A 16337-nucleotide genomic window follows, 5' to 3' on the forward strand; every position below is an offset into this window, starting at 1 on the left:
CATATATCCTCTGGTTCAGCAATGGTGTTACAAAAATCTGTTAGTAAAGATCATCCTGGAGCTTTCTGGTGATGAAAACTCTTGTGTATGTCCAGCACTGATGGTCCAGCTCAGTCCTGGCCGACAGTATTGGCTTTCCAGACACATGCCGTTCTGTTTGCACATGCTGTCTTCATTCAGAAATACTATCAATTACAGACTGCTCTGAATTTCACCAGTGGCAACACAGCAGTGGCTTCTCACAAAATGGAATATGTTGTCTTGTGACAGCTTCCTTATTATTTATTTATTTATTTATTTATTTTGTAGGGAACTGAACCTTCCACTCTCAAAACTGTGCACTTCTAAGCACATACTGAAATGTGAACGATAAAAAAAAAAAAATTTAAAAAATGGAAAGGAAGGAAGGATCTACCTTTTGCTATTGCATTGCTACTCGGAGTCCTTGATGACTTACGCTAAGGGCTTGTATTTTCATTATCTTCCTTTAATGAAAAACTGCAGGAAGCAAAATTAACAACATTAGGCAAAAGGTCATTGTCAAATTAGTCTCAAATCTAACCAAGAGTAGTGGCCACGTATTCATACCAATTAGAAATTGCTTGGTTTCTTTTCCATTAGTAAAATTCTCTGCAGATGGTTTGCTCCTCTGAAATACTGTTAGAAAGAACAGCAAAGAGCATGAGATGTCTCCTAACAGGGGCAAAAAGATAGGTAGGATATTGTAAGCACCTGTGTGATTCTGGATGCAAATCTGTTCTGGGGTTATCTCATTACAAGCAAACAAGGAACAAGGGAACATGTTGTTTGATGTCCTGTTTCATTAAGCTTTTTCTAAGCCTGAAAAATAGAAGTTCTTATACCTATCCTGCTGCTATGCCTGGCACCCATCTATTATCCTGGCCCAGGTCCAAGCAGGTGTTTATTAAATCATAACTGCAACAATGATTTTCTCCTGTAAGCATGTGGAAAATTAAAATAAGAGTAGATTTTCTTTTCAGTAGAGTAAGCTGCAATGGAAGGAGGGCTGGTACAATACGGCGAGGAGCACAGCAGTAAGTTATTCCTCTTTGATGTTGAGCTGTCCAAATAATCAGCATTTTGTGTAAGCAAAGTTGAAAGGAAACTGTGGTGCAGTCACAGTCCATTGCTGCAGCTCAAGTGTGGAGCTGTCAGCTGTGGTGTGGGGATGCGAAAATGAAAATTAACTCTTCCCCTGACCACTGCAATAGTTATTCATATATTAATTTTACGTGCATAGATGAAATGTTTGAAGGGAACTGGTATCTGCCCGCTTGCTGGTATTTCAGCACAGATACTGGTGCTTTTTGTGGAGGGAGAAGAGAGCAGGAGGGCAGCTGGCTTGACCTCTGAGTTTTCTGTAGGTACTTCCAAATTCCCATCCTGAGCACTGCATGTAGCTGTGTATACTTGAAAAATAAGGCTTGTATATTTGGTACCCTACCTGTGCTGTCTAGTTCAGATGGGTGGTCTGGTGATAGATATTTTCTCTATAGAAAATTTGCTTTGTATACATCTTTGGACCCCCATGAGTGCAACAAAGCTACTGCTATTACTTTGATCACAAAAACAACCTCTCACACCCATGTGTTTTTACAGATCGTGTTTGCAAAATCTTTTTTTTTTTTTCTATTTTTTTTTTCCCTAGTGCTTACGGTCCTTTTCAGGTATGTATTAGCAAATTATAATGATGAAATCTCTAAGCCAAACTTAAAAAGAACTTGGTCACTCTGTAAAAACAGATCCTGAAAATGTAAAAGTTTTTTTTGCTATTACTTTGTTTCACGCTTTGGAAACACTGCAGGGCACAATAGAAATCAGGTCCTTACAGTACCAATCAATAAGAAAATTTGCAGAGCTGCCCATCCTTGTGCAGAAAAGAGAGGAAAAGTGAAAGGAAGGAAACACTCTTCCCTGCAGTTTTTGCTGAAGAACTGTAATACAGCTATTAATTGCCCTGCCCGGTGTCGTGCAGGGTTGGTGTGACTGATCAAAGAACAGAAATCAGGTCTCTGGAGCCCTGCTCCTCTGCCTCAACCACAGGATAATTCTGCATTTGAAATGCCTGCCAATCTGCTCTCCTGGTGAGAGCACTGGTTGGAGTGCTATCACTGCTGTATGAAAATAGAGCTGCCCAGTGTCCGCCAAGAACAAGTCAAAACTGCCCCTGCCCTGGCCTCATGATGTTAGGTACTAACTCAAATCACTCCCTTAATGATTCCTGGAAGTATCTGAGCATCAGTATCGTGTGACTCTTTAAGGAGGCAGGAGTGATTTAGGAAAACAAGTATGGAACTTTAAAAATGGTTTCAATGATTGGCATTGGAGTTTTCCCTTTAAAAATGTGACTTAAGCTCTGAGGTTTTGAAAATCTAGCCTTAAACCCCAAATCATCAAAAGTTTTTAACACAGCCAATTCCTAAAGACATAAATGGCTTTTGAAAATGTATTTTGCACATCTAGGGGACACAAGCATTTTCTAAAAGGGCTCATAAAAGGCAGCATTGTTGCTGTCGATAATGGAACTTCTGCATGTCTAAATTTCAATGAAGTCATCTCTCAGGATGGAAAAAAACGTGATTTAAAAAAAAAAGCCACAATGTTTTGCCTAATTTATTTACTTATTTATATACAGCACTTACTGAAAAGCAGGTCTCTTGCTCCCTGCCTACAGTATTTGTCTGATTGCACACACAATAGTTGTAGGATGCTATTCCCAAATTATAGGCTTTGATCTGCTCACCAAAGAGTAATTATGATAAATGTGGCTAGCTTACCTTGAATTTGAATTCTGAGCTCAATTCAGAAAGCTGCATGTTTTTCTCCCTCTTGGTACCAATCACTAATAGGTGGCTTTGAACTTCAAATTAAAATTTTGCTTTCTGTGACCAAAGTTGACTCTGGATTTTTTTTTTTTTTTTTTAACAGATCTCCTTCTCTGAGAGTTAAATTGCATGTTGTGTTGAAAAGGAGGAATAAGAATTAATTTACAGCAGCTTGGTGACAATGAAAGTGCAAAGCATCATGAGAACTGGCAGCACATTGGCTGCCTGCACTTCTGTTGCTAAAGCTGCCACACAGGGAGAGCCAACACTGAGGAAACGGGAATGCCTACTCCGCTGGGCTTGCAATACAAATGATACTTACCCAGTGTGTGCTGCCCTGCTTAGGCTTGTGTTCAGGAGCTGTGCATGGTGCTGCTACCTGGTGGTGTTGCTCTCAGCAGCTCAGCCCTTCTGCCATCAGCACAGTGCTTCAGTCTTGAGCAAGTTGCTCAATGTGTTGTTTTGTGCCTATGTGGTCTAACATGATAAACTGCTGGGAAACACTTGAAGTGCATGTGGATGCAACAAATTTTTCTTGCTAAGGTAGGTGGGAGAGCAGCCAACAGTACATTGATGTTTTTGCTTTTGTGGATGAAGCCGTGATGTATCTTCCCCACTAAATCAAACTGACTTGTAGACCCTGGAAAGCTCAGTGAGGCATCACGGACACTGCTTGTACTGTTGTTCCTTGATTCAAGATCTCTAAACCAGAAACTCAGTTTGGCATCCTGAAGTCTTGATCCGAGCTGCTATCTAGCATGAATTACAGCTGTTTTAGTGGTCTGTCCACTGATGTTTTTAGGCACTGGAGCTACTAGAAATTCTTTTATTCATCTTCTATCCTTTCTACCTATGCAGTACTCAAGTTTATGGAGGAAAAAATATATATTATTGGTAATATCTGGATTATCATTAATATTAAATACTCAATATTCAATAATCAAATATAAGCCTCTCACTTAATTTAAAGGGTATTTGGTTTATCTCAGAATTAGCTTTCAAGGGTGGGTTATGGTATGACAAGGTGATATGCTCAGGAGATGAGAGAAAGGCTGTGGATGTTGTCTACTCAGACTTTACTAAAGCTTTTGACATAGTTTCCCACAGCATTCTCCTGGAGAAACTGGCTGCTCATGGCTTGGACAGGTGCACACTTTATTGTGTTAAAAACTGGCTGGGTGGCTGGGCCCAAAGAGTCATGGTGAATGGAGTTAAATCCAGCTGGTGGCCAGTCACAAGCCCCCAGGGCTCAGTACTGGAGACAATTCTCTTCGTTATCTTTATCAATGACCTGGATGAGGGGATTGAGGGCTCCCTCAGTAAGTTTGCAGACAACACAAGTTGGGTGCGAACGTTGATCTGCCTGAGTGTAGGAGGGCTCTGCAGAGGAATCTGGACCAATGGGCTGAGGCCAATGGTATGATATCAACCAGGTGATTAGACAAGAGGAAATGTCCTTAAGTTGCACCAGGGGAGATTTAGGTTGGGTATTAGAAAAAAATTCTTCATTGAAAGGGTTGTGAAGTATTGGAAGAGGATACCCAGGAAAGTGGTTGAGTCATCATCCCTGGAGGTCTTCAAAAGGTATGTAGGTGTGGTGCTTAGGGACGTGGTTTAATGGTAGGCTTGGCAGTGCTAGGTTAACAGTTGAACTTGATGATCTTAGTGATCTTTTCCAATCTAAAAGATGCTATGATTCTATTTTCAGCTCCAGTGTGTGCCAGTGTATTTTCTCATAGTCTCACCACGCTACCTCTTAATCACAGATGTCAGACATAGCTGTTAAATTCAGATTGATAGGAGTTGCTTTAAAATAACGTCACCTGTTGAATTACTTTATTACCCAAACCGACCCAATCTCTTAAGAAATATACCACACACACAAGAAGGCAAAAAATTATGTTCTTGCTTTGTCATATGTCAAAAGATTACGTTGGCTCCTTGGATAAATTGAACCAAAGAAGCCTAGTTACTTACTATTTCTTCCCTCTAGCTAGTTTAAATTCATGCTAGAATTTCAGACTGCACAGTGCATTTTATTAATGGATGTTGCCATTTTAAGATTTCATTGATAATGAGCCTGTTCAGATCACGCTGGTATTTCACTCCTTGCTGTAATTGCACTCTTACACAGTCCCCCTGGAGATTGCCAAGACTCAACTAGCAACATTCACTCCTTTTTTGTCATCATACAACACCTATAGGCACAGACCTACACTTGATCTGAAAACTTGTTGAGTCTCTAGTTTCTTCATTTTTCTTTGTCATGTTTCTACACAGAAACAAAATGAAGAGCCTTTTAGACAGAATTACTGCCCAATAAAATATACTAATGAGTCTTATGTAGACTTAAAAAGCACATCACACCTGTTTACATGTGTTTTCTTCTTATCCCACCCTCCAAAAGACCCCATAATTCCTGGTCAAAGGCTCCAGTGATGGAGATCCATTGTTATTCTTAGTGACATAAAATATATCCTAATTTTGCCTCTGAATCTTCTTTGTTGCAGTTTAAGCCCAGTAAGTCTTATCTACACAGGCAACAACAAGTTCTTCCATTTCCCCTTTGCAATTGTCTTTTATATAAATTTTAAGGCTTCCTTTCATCTAGCCACAGATTAGTCCAATCACTGTCCACTGGTGATGTTTCCTAGACTTCTGATATTCTGGTGTACTTTTTCATAGTCCCCACCTGCTCCAGATCACTCGAAATGTTTTACACAAAACCAGACATAGCACACTGGCTGGGTAATCTTACCAGTAGAGCATCTTTCAGATATTACTCCTTTTTTTTTTTTTTTTTTTTCCTTTGCAACGCTTTGTAACACAGGGTGATGTATTCCCTTCCCAATGACATTGACTCATGCAAACATCATTGCTAATTTTAATTATTAGATGCTATTCTAGAGCTTGCTGTCCAGTTTGGTGTATTCTTTAGCCTAGTTGACTGTGCCTGTCTGGATGTAATGTACTGCATTCATCCCTGTTGAGAAGCATCTTGTGTTTTTCCAGGCAGTTTCTCCAATTTACCAAGAATACTTTGTATTCTAATTCTATCCAGCCATCAAAAAACTGCCAAATATTTATTCACCTGAAATGCAGACACACCTTAACAATTTAAATAGCTTTCAATTTTTAATATGTAGATATTTTTAAATGGACCTGCAAAATTACATTATCAGGGTGCTGATAAGGAGGATGCATGAAGTAGCATAGTTATAAACCCTGCTTCTTTCTTACTTGGAAGGTTTTCTTGATTGATTCTCAGAACCAACCACCTGGGAAGAAGGACAGGTGGAAAGCATTTCCTGAAGAGGCCCTGCCTGACCCCCAGACTTAAAGGCAGGTTTGCATCAGCTTCTGCCACCAGCAGAAGTGCCCCAATGTGTAACTCTGGAGTGGGCATTTCCACAGTGGCTGCAGATCAGAAAGCACTGGGTAGAAGTGCAAGGAGTGTCGTGAATTAGGTTGCCCTTCAGAGATGTTCTCAAGGTGCTGCCACCCATGCTTCATGGCTAGGACAACACAGTACAAGATTTTGTGCTGAAAGGCAGTACAGGACACTGAAAGTTACCGTGAAAATCTGAGCGTCTTTTGTGACTCTGTGCCACACTGCAGCCTGTCATGTGAACATACCCTCAGTTTCTGGGCTTGAGGATCACCACAGGCCATTTTTCAAGCTATAACAGCCTAATTAGGCACAATTTTCCTTTAGAGTATCCCTGGAGAATTTTCACTGACTCGATGATGTTATTAACTTTTCCCAAAAGATTCCTCCATTCTTTACACCTGAAGCCCTGGCAGAGTCAGATTTAGCAGCAGCATGGGTGCCTGGGGAGAGCCACTTGCTGTATTGCCACCCAGCCACATCTCTGTCACAGGACACGGATCATAGGCTGCACCAGCTAATGTTAACTGCAGCATGCTTCTCCCCTTTCCTTGCCTCTATCACCTTTCTCCCCTTCCCTTTCTCTTCCTACATTTTGCTTTCCTGTTTTTTTTTCTTTTTCTTTCTTTCTTTCAGTAATTTTCTCCCAGTTAAAGGCTGGTTAGGAAAAAAAAAAGGATGAACACTGAGAAACTGCAACACTTCTAGGTGATTGTCTCCCCTTCCTCTCACCTGCCCAGCAGGATGTTTAAATTGCTGCTCTTTATATCAATTCTGTCTTCTCACTACAGACTAAAGAATTTGGGTCTGCTGAAAAGCTGTCATAAGTAAAGCACAGGTACAGATTTACAGAAGGTGTTCAGAAGCTTCTCTTAAACATTTCACAGCTCTCTCCTTCCCTGTCATGACCCACTGTGAAAGGGTCCTATTTTCCTAAGCCATTCACCAAAATATTTTTTTTTTCTTCTTGCATTTATGGCAGAGAGGAGTCTGGGGACAGTGAATGCTCCTGCAGCCACTGTACAAATAGTAGCTAATATTTGAGTCTGCCAGGCTGAGGGTATAGCACAGCTTTGAAGTTACCTGATGGGTTGGTTTGTATGTTAACGTTTTTATATGCATATTTATTGCCTAGAATCCTACACAGGCATTTTATTGAGGAATCTGGAAGAGAAATGCTAAAACGGCACAATCTCAGCTTGTCCCCATGGCAACTCTTACACATGATGAGTTTAGAGTTAGTGGATTAGACTTGTTTCTCAGATGAAAAACCAGAAACAATCAGCAGGACTTTGACCCAGCTCTACTCTTTCCAGATGTTGGTCTTATTCATGCCCTAGCTAATGCTAAGAAGTTGTTTACATAGAAGCCCTTCAAGGCTGGTTTGATTTCCAGCATGAAGTTCTTTGCACTGTGCTCCAGAGGTTCCTCTGGACATGCAGCAGAAAAAGGCTATTGCATCTCCTGTCTCTGACAAGTTCTCCTGGTCCCATTTTGTCTCCAGTGGAGACACTGGGGCTATAAGCACTATTTTGCCTTCTTAATTCCTTACATTCACTAGAATTTCTGAAGATTATTTTGCACTGGAATTGTGATGGAGCAGAATGGCTGGAGAGCAGTGGGAAGTGCTGCTTCCTTTTGTTGGTACTGATTCTGCTTCTTGTGGTTTAATTTCATTACTGAAATCCCTTGTTAACATAGGACCTCTCTCTTCTGTCCCCAAAAGCTTCTGCTAGCAGGTGGATCAGAACTGCTGACTAGAAATGACTGTTGAGTACTGAGATTTCTCACCAGCACTGCACAAAGTAGATGTGATAAAAAACCTAGCTTTGAAAAGAATAGCAAGAAAGTATAGGATGCCAAAAGAAATGATACAACTGCACCTTCTATATTATCCTACTGTCCTTGCCATTGCAACAGCTGTAGTCAGCAGCACGACCTGTGGTGGAGTGTTTTGAAACTTAAAAGTGTCTAGTGCTGTTTTCTTGCAGGTCTTTAAGAAATTCTCTTCATCTTCAGGAGGTGGGCATGAGCATGCCTCGTGAGGAGCTGAGCACAGGGCAGGGTTGAAATGGAGAATATGTACAAGATTGATTTCACTGTTGGGTTGTTTGGTCTGATTGGAACTGGCATTTCTGTCAAAGAAAAATCTAAAGAACAGTTAGCAGTACCTGGAGTCCTCTTGTCAGGTACTAAAAAATCTAGGCAAGAAATACATAAATAATATCAGGACACAAGGAACACTTTTACATAAATAAGAAATCTGGTCTAGTGAATCCAAATATAAGTCCTGAGGGGGAAAAAAAAGAAAGCACAATGTCCTGTCAGAATCAAAGGACAATAACAACCACTGTGAGATAAAATAAAACAAGATGACAGAGTCTCAGAGCACAACAGACACCGTCTGGCTCTTGTTCTAGCTGTAAACTTAGTCCTTTGAAACTCATCCTTTTTCTTTGCTGGAGTTCTCATTTCACACTGAAAGCTCCTAATGCTGTGAACCAAGCCTTTGGTTACACTTATGTACATGCTTATAGGGAACAGCTGTACCACATCCTGGGGTTTTGAGCTAATCAGATGGAGCACTTAAATAGACTCCTATATCATGATAAGAGATCCCAGGAAATCACTGCTCATCTGGCCTCCTGGCAGCAAGGGAGTTGAAGGTCTGATGGGGGTCCCCTGAGGCAGGTGGCGAAGGTGAAAGTTTGGAAACTGCCCTCCACAATGTTTGTGTGGAGAGAAAAACAGAGCAGATGAGGAAAACAAAACTGCAAGAATCTGTCAGAGGAAATGGAAGCAGCAATATTTAGCACAAACCCCTTTGGGAAGGCAGGCTTAGGGATCTCTGAGCATGGTGACTGATTCTATTTTGCTTCTGCTGCTTTCATAGGACTCCCTGTGCAGTCTTTGTAAATAAAGAGGAGGGCACCAAAGAAAGTACTTGACTAGTATCATCTGTTTCTCTTTGTCATGAAAACAAGAGAGCTAGATCCACAATATTGTTTATGGCCTCAAAAAAAAAAAAAAAAAAAAAGGAAAAGAAAAAGGGATGACAAAATACCCATGTAATTATATTCCTCGCTTTGGGCTTTGTTATTACCAGAGGCCCTATGACTGCCTCTCTATCCTGCCAAGACCTTACTGAGATGAAGATAACCACTATGTATCACAAGCACCCGTAGTAAATAGCGTTCTCATCAACCAGTTGGCATTTATGACAGAAATGGAAAGGCTCAACTACAGCAACACTGCGAACAAATAAAACATCACTGTACAAGCACAAAAAGCTTATTGTTTTCATAGGAGTTAATTTACATGCAATTTTCCAATTTAATATTTTTAAACCTTTAGCTCTTCCTAGCTCTATTAGTAGGTAAGTACTGTACAAGGATTATCTAAGTCATACCAATTAAGTAACTGTTAACATTTTATTTTTGTTGACTGAATGGAGACAGGAACAGTTTCTTAATGTCATGGATTGGGTCATCTGCTTAGCAATGTTAAGGCTTGGCTGGCTTGTCAGGTAGGGTTAAGGGTTAGGTTGTGAGATGGACCAAAGGACCAAACAGCCTAATCTTAGTCTTCCTAAACAGTAGTACAGGAGCAAAGAGAACATATCTTCGTCCTTAAAATGAGAAGAGTAGAAATGAATCAAACCTTGATGCAACTGTCCACCCCTTGCTCTCCAAAGTCCCTGTTATGGTGTAGATCGCTGTGGTATTACCACAGTGATATGCAGGCAATCTAACAAGTCCACTTTCAAGAGTGAGCAGAGAAGAAAGTGCCATATTCCTAGCTAACAGGGCCTTTCAGAGGTTGTTCTTGCTTGGTGCTGTTTGGTTATGTTGTCATGATTCTGAATCCTGCCTGATTCATGAGGCAGCCCCTTAATGAATTGACCCAATTCATAAATCTTGCAGCAGAAGGGCTGTAATAGTGTGGATATGTAGCATCTGGAGCCTCCTAGGTTAGATGCTTAGTGTTAACTTCTTAGAAGTGTATATTCTCACAGAAATATGGGCCGAACTTTCTCATGGATGGTGTTAAAAGACCAGGCATATCCACAGAAAATAGTGCTCCCAGGAAGTGAAGAAGATCCTTAGTAGGACAAAGAGAAATAACAAAACAAACGTATGGCTGAACAGACTTCTGCATCAGGGTTTCACATGAAATATATCCATCCTTAAATCCATACTTTTAGTTCTGAATCTTTACCAGAGAGCAGCTGTCTGATGGAAGGGGAAAAGACAGCAGCGGCCTGCAGGGCTGACCTTGGAAATCTGGGTGCTCCTTGGCCTATGGGGCTGCCAAAACCTCCCCCGTTTTTGTTTTATGTATTTCTTAGTGACAAAAAATAGGTTGAAACAGAATTTCTTGTCCTTTCTATGCAGGTGGGCCACCATGCAGGAAAGTATGCAACATGCCTGGGGTCTCAGCAAGATCAAGCATTGAGGAGGGTCCCACAGCAGCACAGCACCAGGTGAGGGGCAGGCTAGAGAATAGCAAATAGACTCTTGTTGTAATGGTAGTTTTCTTGACCTACTTTATTCAACCATGGCACTTTGCGAGCAGGGTACCCTAGCAACAGCACTGCAGACACCTCCTGAGGCATCATGATGAAGACTTGGTGTTAGGTAGTTTTGTGCTGCTGTTCCTCATCCTGAGCAAGGCAATTTGGCAGCTGTTTAGCAGGGCCATTGCCAGAAAGCCTGCCTCTGTCATCTGTGGTCTCTTGTTCATTCATGAATTCTGTGCAGAAATGTGTAGGAGACCAACTGGGTTACTTTAGAGTGTTTATAGTAACCATGTTTGGGATGAAAAATCAACCAAAACCATTAAACCCACGATAAAATTACTAGAGGAAAGAATGCTGTATCCTACTCGTGCTGATGTGAGAGTTGCTCTCTCTTTCTGAGCTCATGATCCTGTAGTTAGGTAGAGATAATGAGTCAGAGCTGAATACTTCCCATAGACTTACATTTTCCATAACATGACATGCTGGTGGGGTGATTTTAACAAGGTAAGTGCACACAGGAATACATCAATACTCTTGGGGAAGTAGGGAGGGCCCTAAGAGCATTCCATGCGTTTTAGAGTCTGTTTCAGTAATGGCACTTGTCTAGGAAAAAAAGGGGAAAAAAATCCACAAATACCACTTGGAATTCTTTCATTCATATGTTTGCATTCTAGTATCATTGTATTTTTCCAGGAACTCAGAGAGAAAATAAAATGTCACTGAACGTTTTATCTTTAGGCTTCTGTTGGCTGTCACGTTACTGATGTAACCAGATGTGATGTCCATGTTGTGTTGGTCATGTGAAATTAATTAGTGGCTTTAGTCCAGCCTGTAATAGACTGGAGTAATGTTAATTATGGTACAGTCACCCTCATTACCCTTAAAGGCCACCATCAGGATTTAATAATATCTCAAACTCCTGGTAATTTAGCTGCAGAAAAAAACTATCATTCCTGTCTCCTCTCCCACTGCTCTGTGGCCGTTCCCAAGGAATATGCAGATGCATCTTCCTCATCTATCCAGATACCTAGAGCAGGGGGTTGTACCTGTTGTCAGTCCTGCAGCATCAGGTGGGTCTCAGGTCCTGACAGATATTAACCCTTTAGGGAACTGGGCCCCGACCTTCCCTCAGTTAATAAACCCAAACACTGATTGTTAACTTGTGGTCTCTGTTAAACTGCACCTCCAAAGCCATTAATCTAAGGGCCTATTAGTATCACAAACATATTCTTCATTTCAGTTCTACTGGCTGTAATTGGTGCCAGTTCCAGGGGCAGTCTCAGAGAGAGGACACTCTCAGAGACCAGAGCTGATCAGCAACCTGAAGTACATATTGCTACTGCTGGAGCTAAACATATTGTGGGTGGAAAGAAAGATCAGCAGTATTACCTGCTGAACGCAGCATTTGCTAAAATGTCCATCTCATAGCAAGTAAGCAAACTGTACCCATAATAGTGTATCTCTGCCTATCGCTTCAACTTGAAGTGGTGAACTGAGGCTTTGTAATAAAAGATATGAATGTGAATGTTAAAACTACTTTTTCGAGAAATAGAGCTATAACATTTTGTATGGTATATGGTTTCTTTCTCTCTTCTCTCTCTTCTCTCTCTTCTCTCTCTTCTCTCTCTTCTCTCTCTTCTCTCTCTTCTCTCTCTTCTCTCTCTTCTCTCTCTTCTCTCTCTTCTCTCTCTTCTCTCTCTTCTCTCTCTTCTCTTCTCTCTTTTTTTTTTCTTGAGTAGTAGGTAACTGTTAGTTTGTATGGTTCCAAGTCAGCTACCAGGGTTTTGTGTTGTTTCACATAGAAGCCACAGGGATTTTAACGTATCCAGTGAGACAGTTCTCAGCTACCAGTTGGTGAAAAGGAGCTGGCTATGTGTATTGTGGTTTAACCCAGCAGGCAGGTGAGAACCACAGAGCTGCTGGCTCACTTGTCCCAGGTGGGTTGAGGGAGAGAATTGGAGAAGTGAAAGTGCAAGAACTCAGAGGCTGAGATAAAGACAGCTTACTGGGAAAGTAAAAGCTGTGCCCACAAGCAAAACAAAGTAAAACTTCCTACTTCACACCAGCAGGCAGATGTTCAGCTACTCCCTGGAAAGCAGGACTCATTATGTGTAACAGTTTCTTGGGAAGACAAACACTGCCACTCACAATGTCCCCCCGCCACTTCCTTCTTCTTTTCCCCAGCTCTTATTGCTGAGCATGACACCACATGATGTGGGGCATCCCTTTGGCCAGTCTGGGTCAGCTGTCCTGGCTCTGTCCCCTCCCAGCTCCTTGGGCACCCCCAGCCTCCTCGCTCTCAGGGCAACATGAGAAGCAGAAACATCCTTGGCTCTACATAAGTAGTGCTCTGTAACAAGTAAAAACATTGGTTTGTTATTGCCATTAATTTCATCAAAAATCCGAACGACAGCATCATGCAAGCCTCCACAAAGAAAATTAACTCTATCCTAGCCAAAACCATGATGCTGGGAAAGTGGCTGCAGTGTGTTGCTCCCCTGGGCTCTGCCCTGCCCGCCGCCCCCTGCCATCCACCTCTGCTGGCAGAGCTGGGCAGCCTGCCTCTCTCAGGGCAAGGTGCTGAGAGCACGAGGAGCCTTTGCTGCCCGAAGGCCAAGGGGCAGCTCTGCCACAGGCTGCCTGTCCTCATGCAGTATGGGCAGCACCAGGCCCTGCTGCTGGGAGGCACAAAGGCCTGCAGCACTTCAGCTCTCCGTGGGCATGGGGCTTCTGAAATAGGGCATTACAAGGCCAGGATGGAAATCCTTCTCAGAGTAAGAGACGTCCCTCTGCATGGCCAAAGGCCTTGTGGCTGAATGGATTGCTGGCAAAACATGAGCTCTGTTTCTGATGCCTCCTGTATGCCCCCGAGCCTTGGACACCTGAGGGGATGGGTCCTGGGTAGCTCTGTGTGGGGAGCTGAGCAAAGCTGGGGGCACAGGAATCATTGCCTGGAGATCTCCTGAGGAAGCTGGAGAAGGGTTGGAAAGGATTTCTGCAACATGGGTAGCAGAAAAGTTCTTGGCTCTGTGTAAGCACTTCTCTGAAATAACTAAAAATGTTGGTGTATTCTCACTGCTATTTTCATCAAAATTCAAAACCTCAGCATCATATGAGCCTGTATGAAGAAAATTAACTCTATCCAAGCCAAAACCACAAGAAAGTGGTGGGTGAAAGCCCATTTCACGCTGGCTACTTCATAAGTCCTCAATATGTGCAAGGCCATGAGTGACTTTGTATGTCTTAAGGGAAGTTTAGGATGCAAATAGAATGACCCTTTCCAGCTTATTTTATTTTTAAGGAAAGGAGAGAGGAAGGATAGCCTTTTATTTTTTATTTTTAACAGAAAAACAGCTTATTTGTGTCTTATTTTTTTCCAACAGTACCACTGAGATTGCTTTGTTATAAATCATGCAACAGTGGGTGCATTTTAGTCGAGCTGAAGTAGGTTGTGTTGCTTTATGCTACTGCTACAGCATGAACTGTGCCTTCCTTGTTGTGTATGCAGAGCATGTAGATTTTTCATGTCCTGAGATATCTTGCCCTGCCTTTTTAGAAGTCCACAGCAGAACTGTGATTGATTTGAGGGTGCAGAGGATTGCAGGGTGATGAAAAATTACCTGAGGTTTGTGCTCAGCTCAAGAGTCTATGAGCAATAAGGTACTCATCATTATTCATAAAAGGTTGAGAATCTGCATGCTATTTTTCAAGGCTTTAATTGCAGTTGACATTACAGACATATTGCTGGTGGCAGCCATCTTGCTGAAATGTGGTGTTTCTGGGGTGACCTGCAGTATGAAAGCCTCATGGGAAGAACTGTCAGCCAGTTTCCAGCAGGCTCGAAAAAATCAGCCCGTAGGAGCAAATTTTATCTTTTGCTTCTAGAGATACAGTTAAACTAAAGTGTTTAATTTCAGCCGAGCTTCTATTAGGACTAACTTCTGTGATCCTGATGGCTGCCACTGATGTTCTGAGTGCTAAGCAGTTTCTTGGAGCATGAGCTTGCATCTGGGTGGGTCTGCATATAAAATATATGGAAGTCATAACTCATGGCTGGAGTCCTGCAATGTGCAGAAGATCCTTATCTCATGTTATCAGGCCTTGTGAAGGGATGTTTTCCCAAAATGTCTCACTTCAACCAGTGCTATTTTCCTGGATGTCTCTTTCCCTCTGTCCATTTCCTTGTGAACACTAATTGTTCAACAGTTTACCCAGAGTAGTTTGTTGCTCTGAAAGTATATATTGTAGTATATAAGGTCAGATATGCTGAGTTGGTTTGAATGTAGACCTCCCTTGCGTTGCTTTCATGGCCCTGGGGCATTGTATAACCAAATGCAAAGTTAGTCATGATTTGTACTCTATCCTCTGCTAAGAGAAATGCTGCACAGACGTGATGATTCACTTGGCTGGATCAGGCAAGTATGAGAGGCAAATGCAGAGTAATAGCTCCACATAAAAGGCCCTGTTGGCAGAGAGATGCAGTCCCCACTGAATCTTTGGGGAAGAATGAATACTTCCAATAAACAAACAGGACAGAGTCTTTGAGGGTAGGCAGAGGAGGTAGGAAAGTGCTATCAGCTATAGTCATGTTCAATTAGTGGCTTTAAAAGTGACATCTGCTCTGAGTATGCATCTTAGGATCAGTACTGAGAGCACAGCTCATCTATTAACACATCTACAAGCCACATTGTTTAACCCACTTTCTCAGGATCTTGCCCAGGAGAATAGGTCTGTCTGTTTACTGAGATATTTTGCAGCACATTTTCCACTACTGCTGAGAAAGCGGTCATATTTCAGACAGTGAGGCCCATTAACTTTTTTCAAACAGAAGCAATTCTCTGTGAATACACAGAGCACTGCCTGACACATTAACCATGGCCAGGCAATTCGCTCATTGGCCACTGTGGGATGGCACCTGCTCATGTAGTAACTCCTAACAGATAGAAAGGAGAGGCTAATTCATAAACAGATATTCGATCAAACAAGAAATCTCATCTGTCCTACAGACAGTCCATTGCCACATAAACAATTAAGATGGCAGCCTTGTACAGGAGTCCTGAAGTTCTCATCCAGCTGGTATTATGCATGAGCTTTCATGGAAAAGACACATTATTACTGCAGGATCTTTGTGTTTATCTTGATGAGAAATAAAAACGCTGTCTGAACTGTGTGGAAAGCTGTAATTGGGATTTCCAGCAGGTGGAAGGCTGAACTGAATGGTGATGTGATATGAAGGCAATGGGAGAATGGAAACTTGCTGTGTCATGACAACAGTAGCAAAAGTATTTTAAGAGGGTGATGGCTGCTAATTGCCTTGAGCCCTTTGCTTGTATTTGGTATCCCTTACCCCTGTTCCAACTAGATCTTTCCTATTTTGGATCATATGTTCTGCAGGGAGGGGTTGGTGTCGTGTTTTTTGGAAAGCACCATGCCTGTGACTGGGCAGCCAATAATGAGTAAATAACTCACGTGTTTTGGGATCTTGTAACAGTAGCTGCATGGAAAAACGGCGAGACTGCCTGGCTTGCGCTTCTGCGTGCCTGTGACTGAGAAAGCTTCTGTACACGACACGTGGTCTCTGGCT

At 42.0% G+C, this 16337-nt stretch overlaps 1 protein-coding gene across 3 annotated transcripts in view; it reads left to right on the forward strand.

Annotated features, from left to right (window-relative positions):
* Nucleotides 1-16337, forward strand: part of LRRC3B (leucine rich repeat containing 3B) — a 173679-nt gene that overhangs the window by 86748 nt on the left and 70594 nt on the right. The window contains exons 1-2 of one of the 3 annotated variants that reach the window (XM_040549026.1): nucleotides 993-1055; nucleotides 10629-10717. The exons of 1 other annotated variant lie outside the window; for it this stretch is intronic. The gene's annotated coding sequence lies outside the window, so the exon portion shown is untranslated. Of the gene's footprint in view, nucleotides 1-992; nucleotides 1056-10628; nucleotides 10718-16337 lie in introns of those variants that run through there. One more of the 3 variants, XM_040549024.1, reaches the window with a different exon arrangement.

Source organism: Cygnus olor, chromosome 2, assembly GCF_009769625.2.
Source record: "Cygnus olor isolate bCygOlo1 chromosome 2, bCygOlo1.pri.v2, whole genome shotgun sequence".
Taxonomy (NCBI): domain Eukaryota; kingdom Metazoa; phylum Chordata; class Aves; order Anseriformes; family Anatidae; genus Cygnus; species Cygnus olor.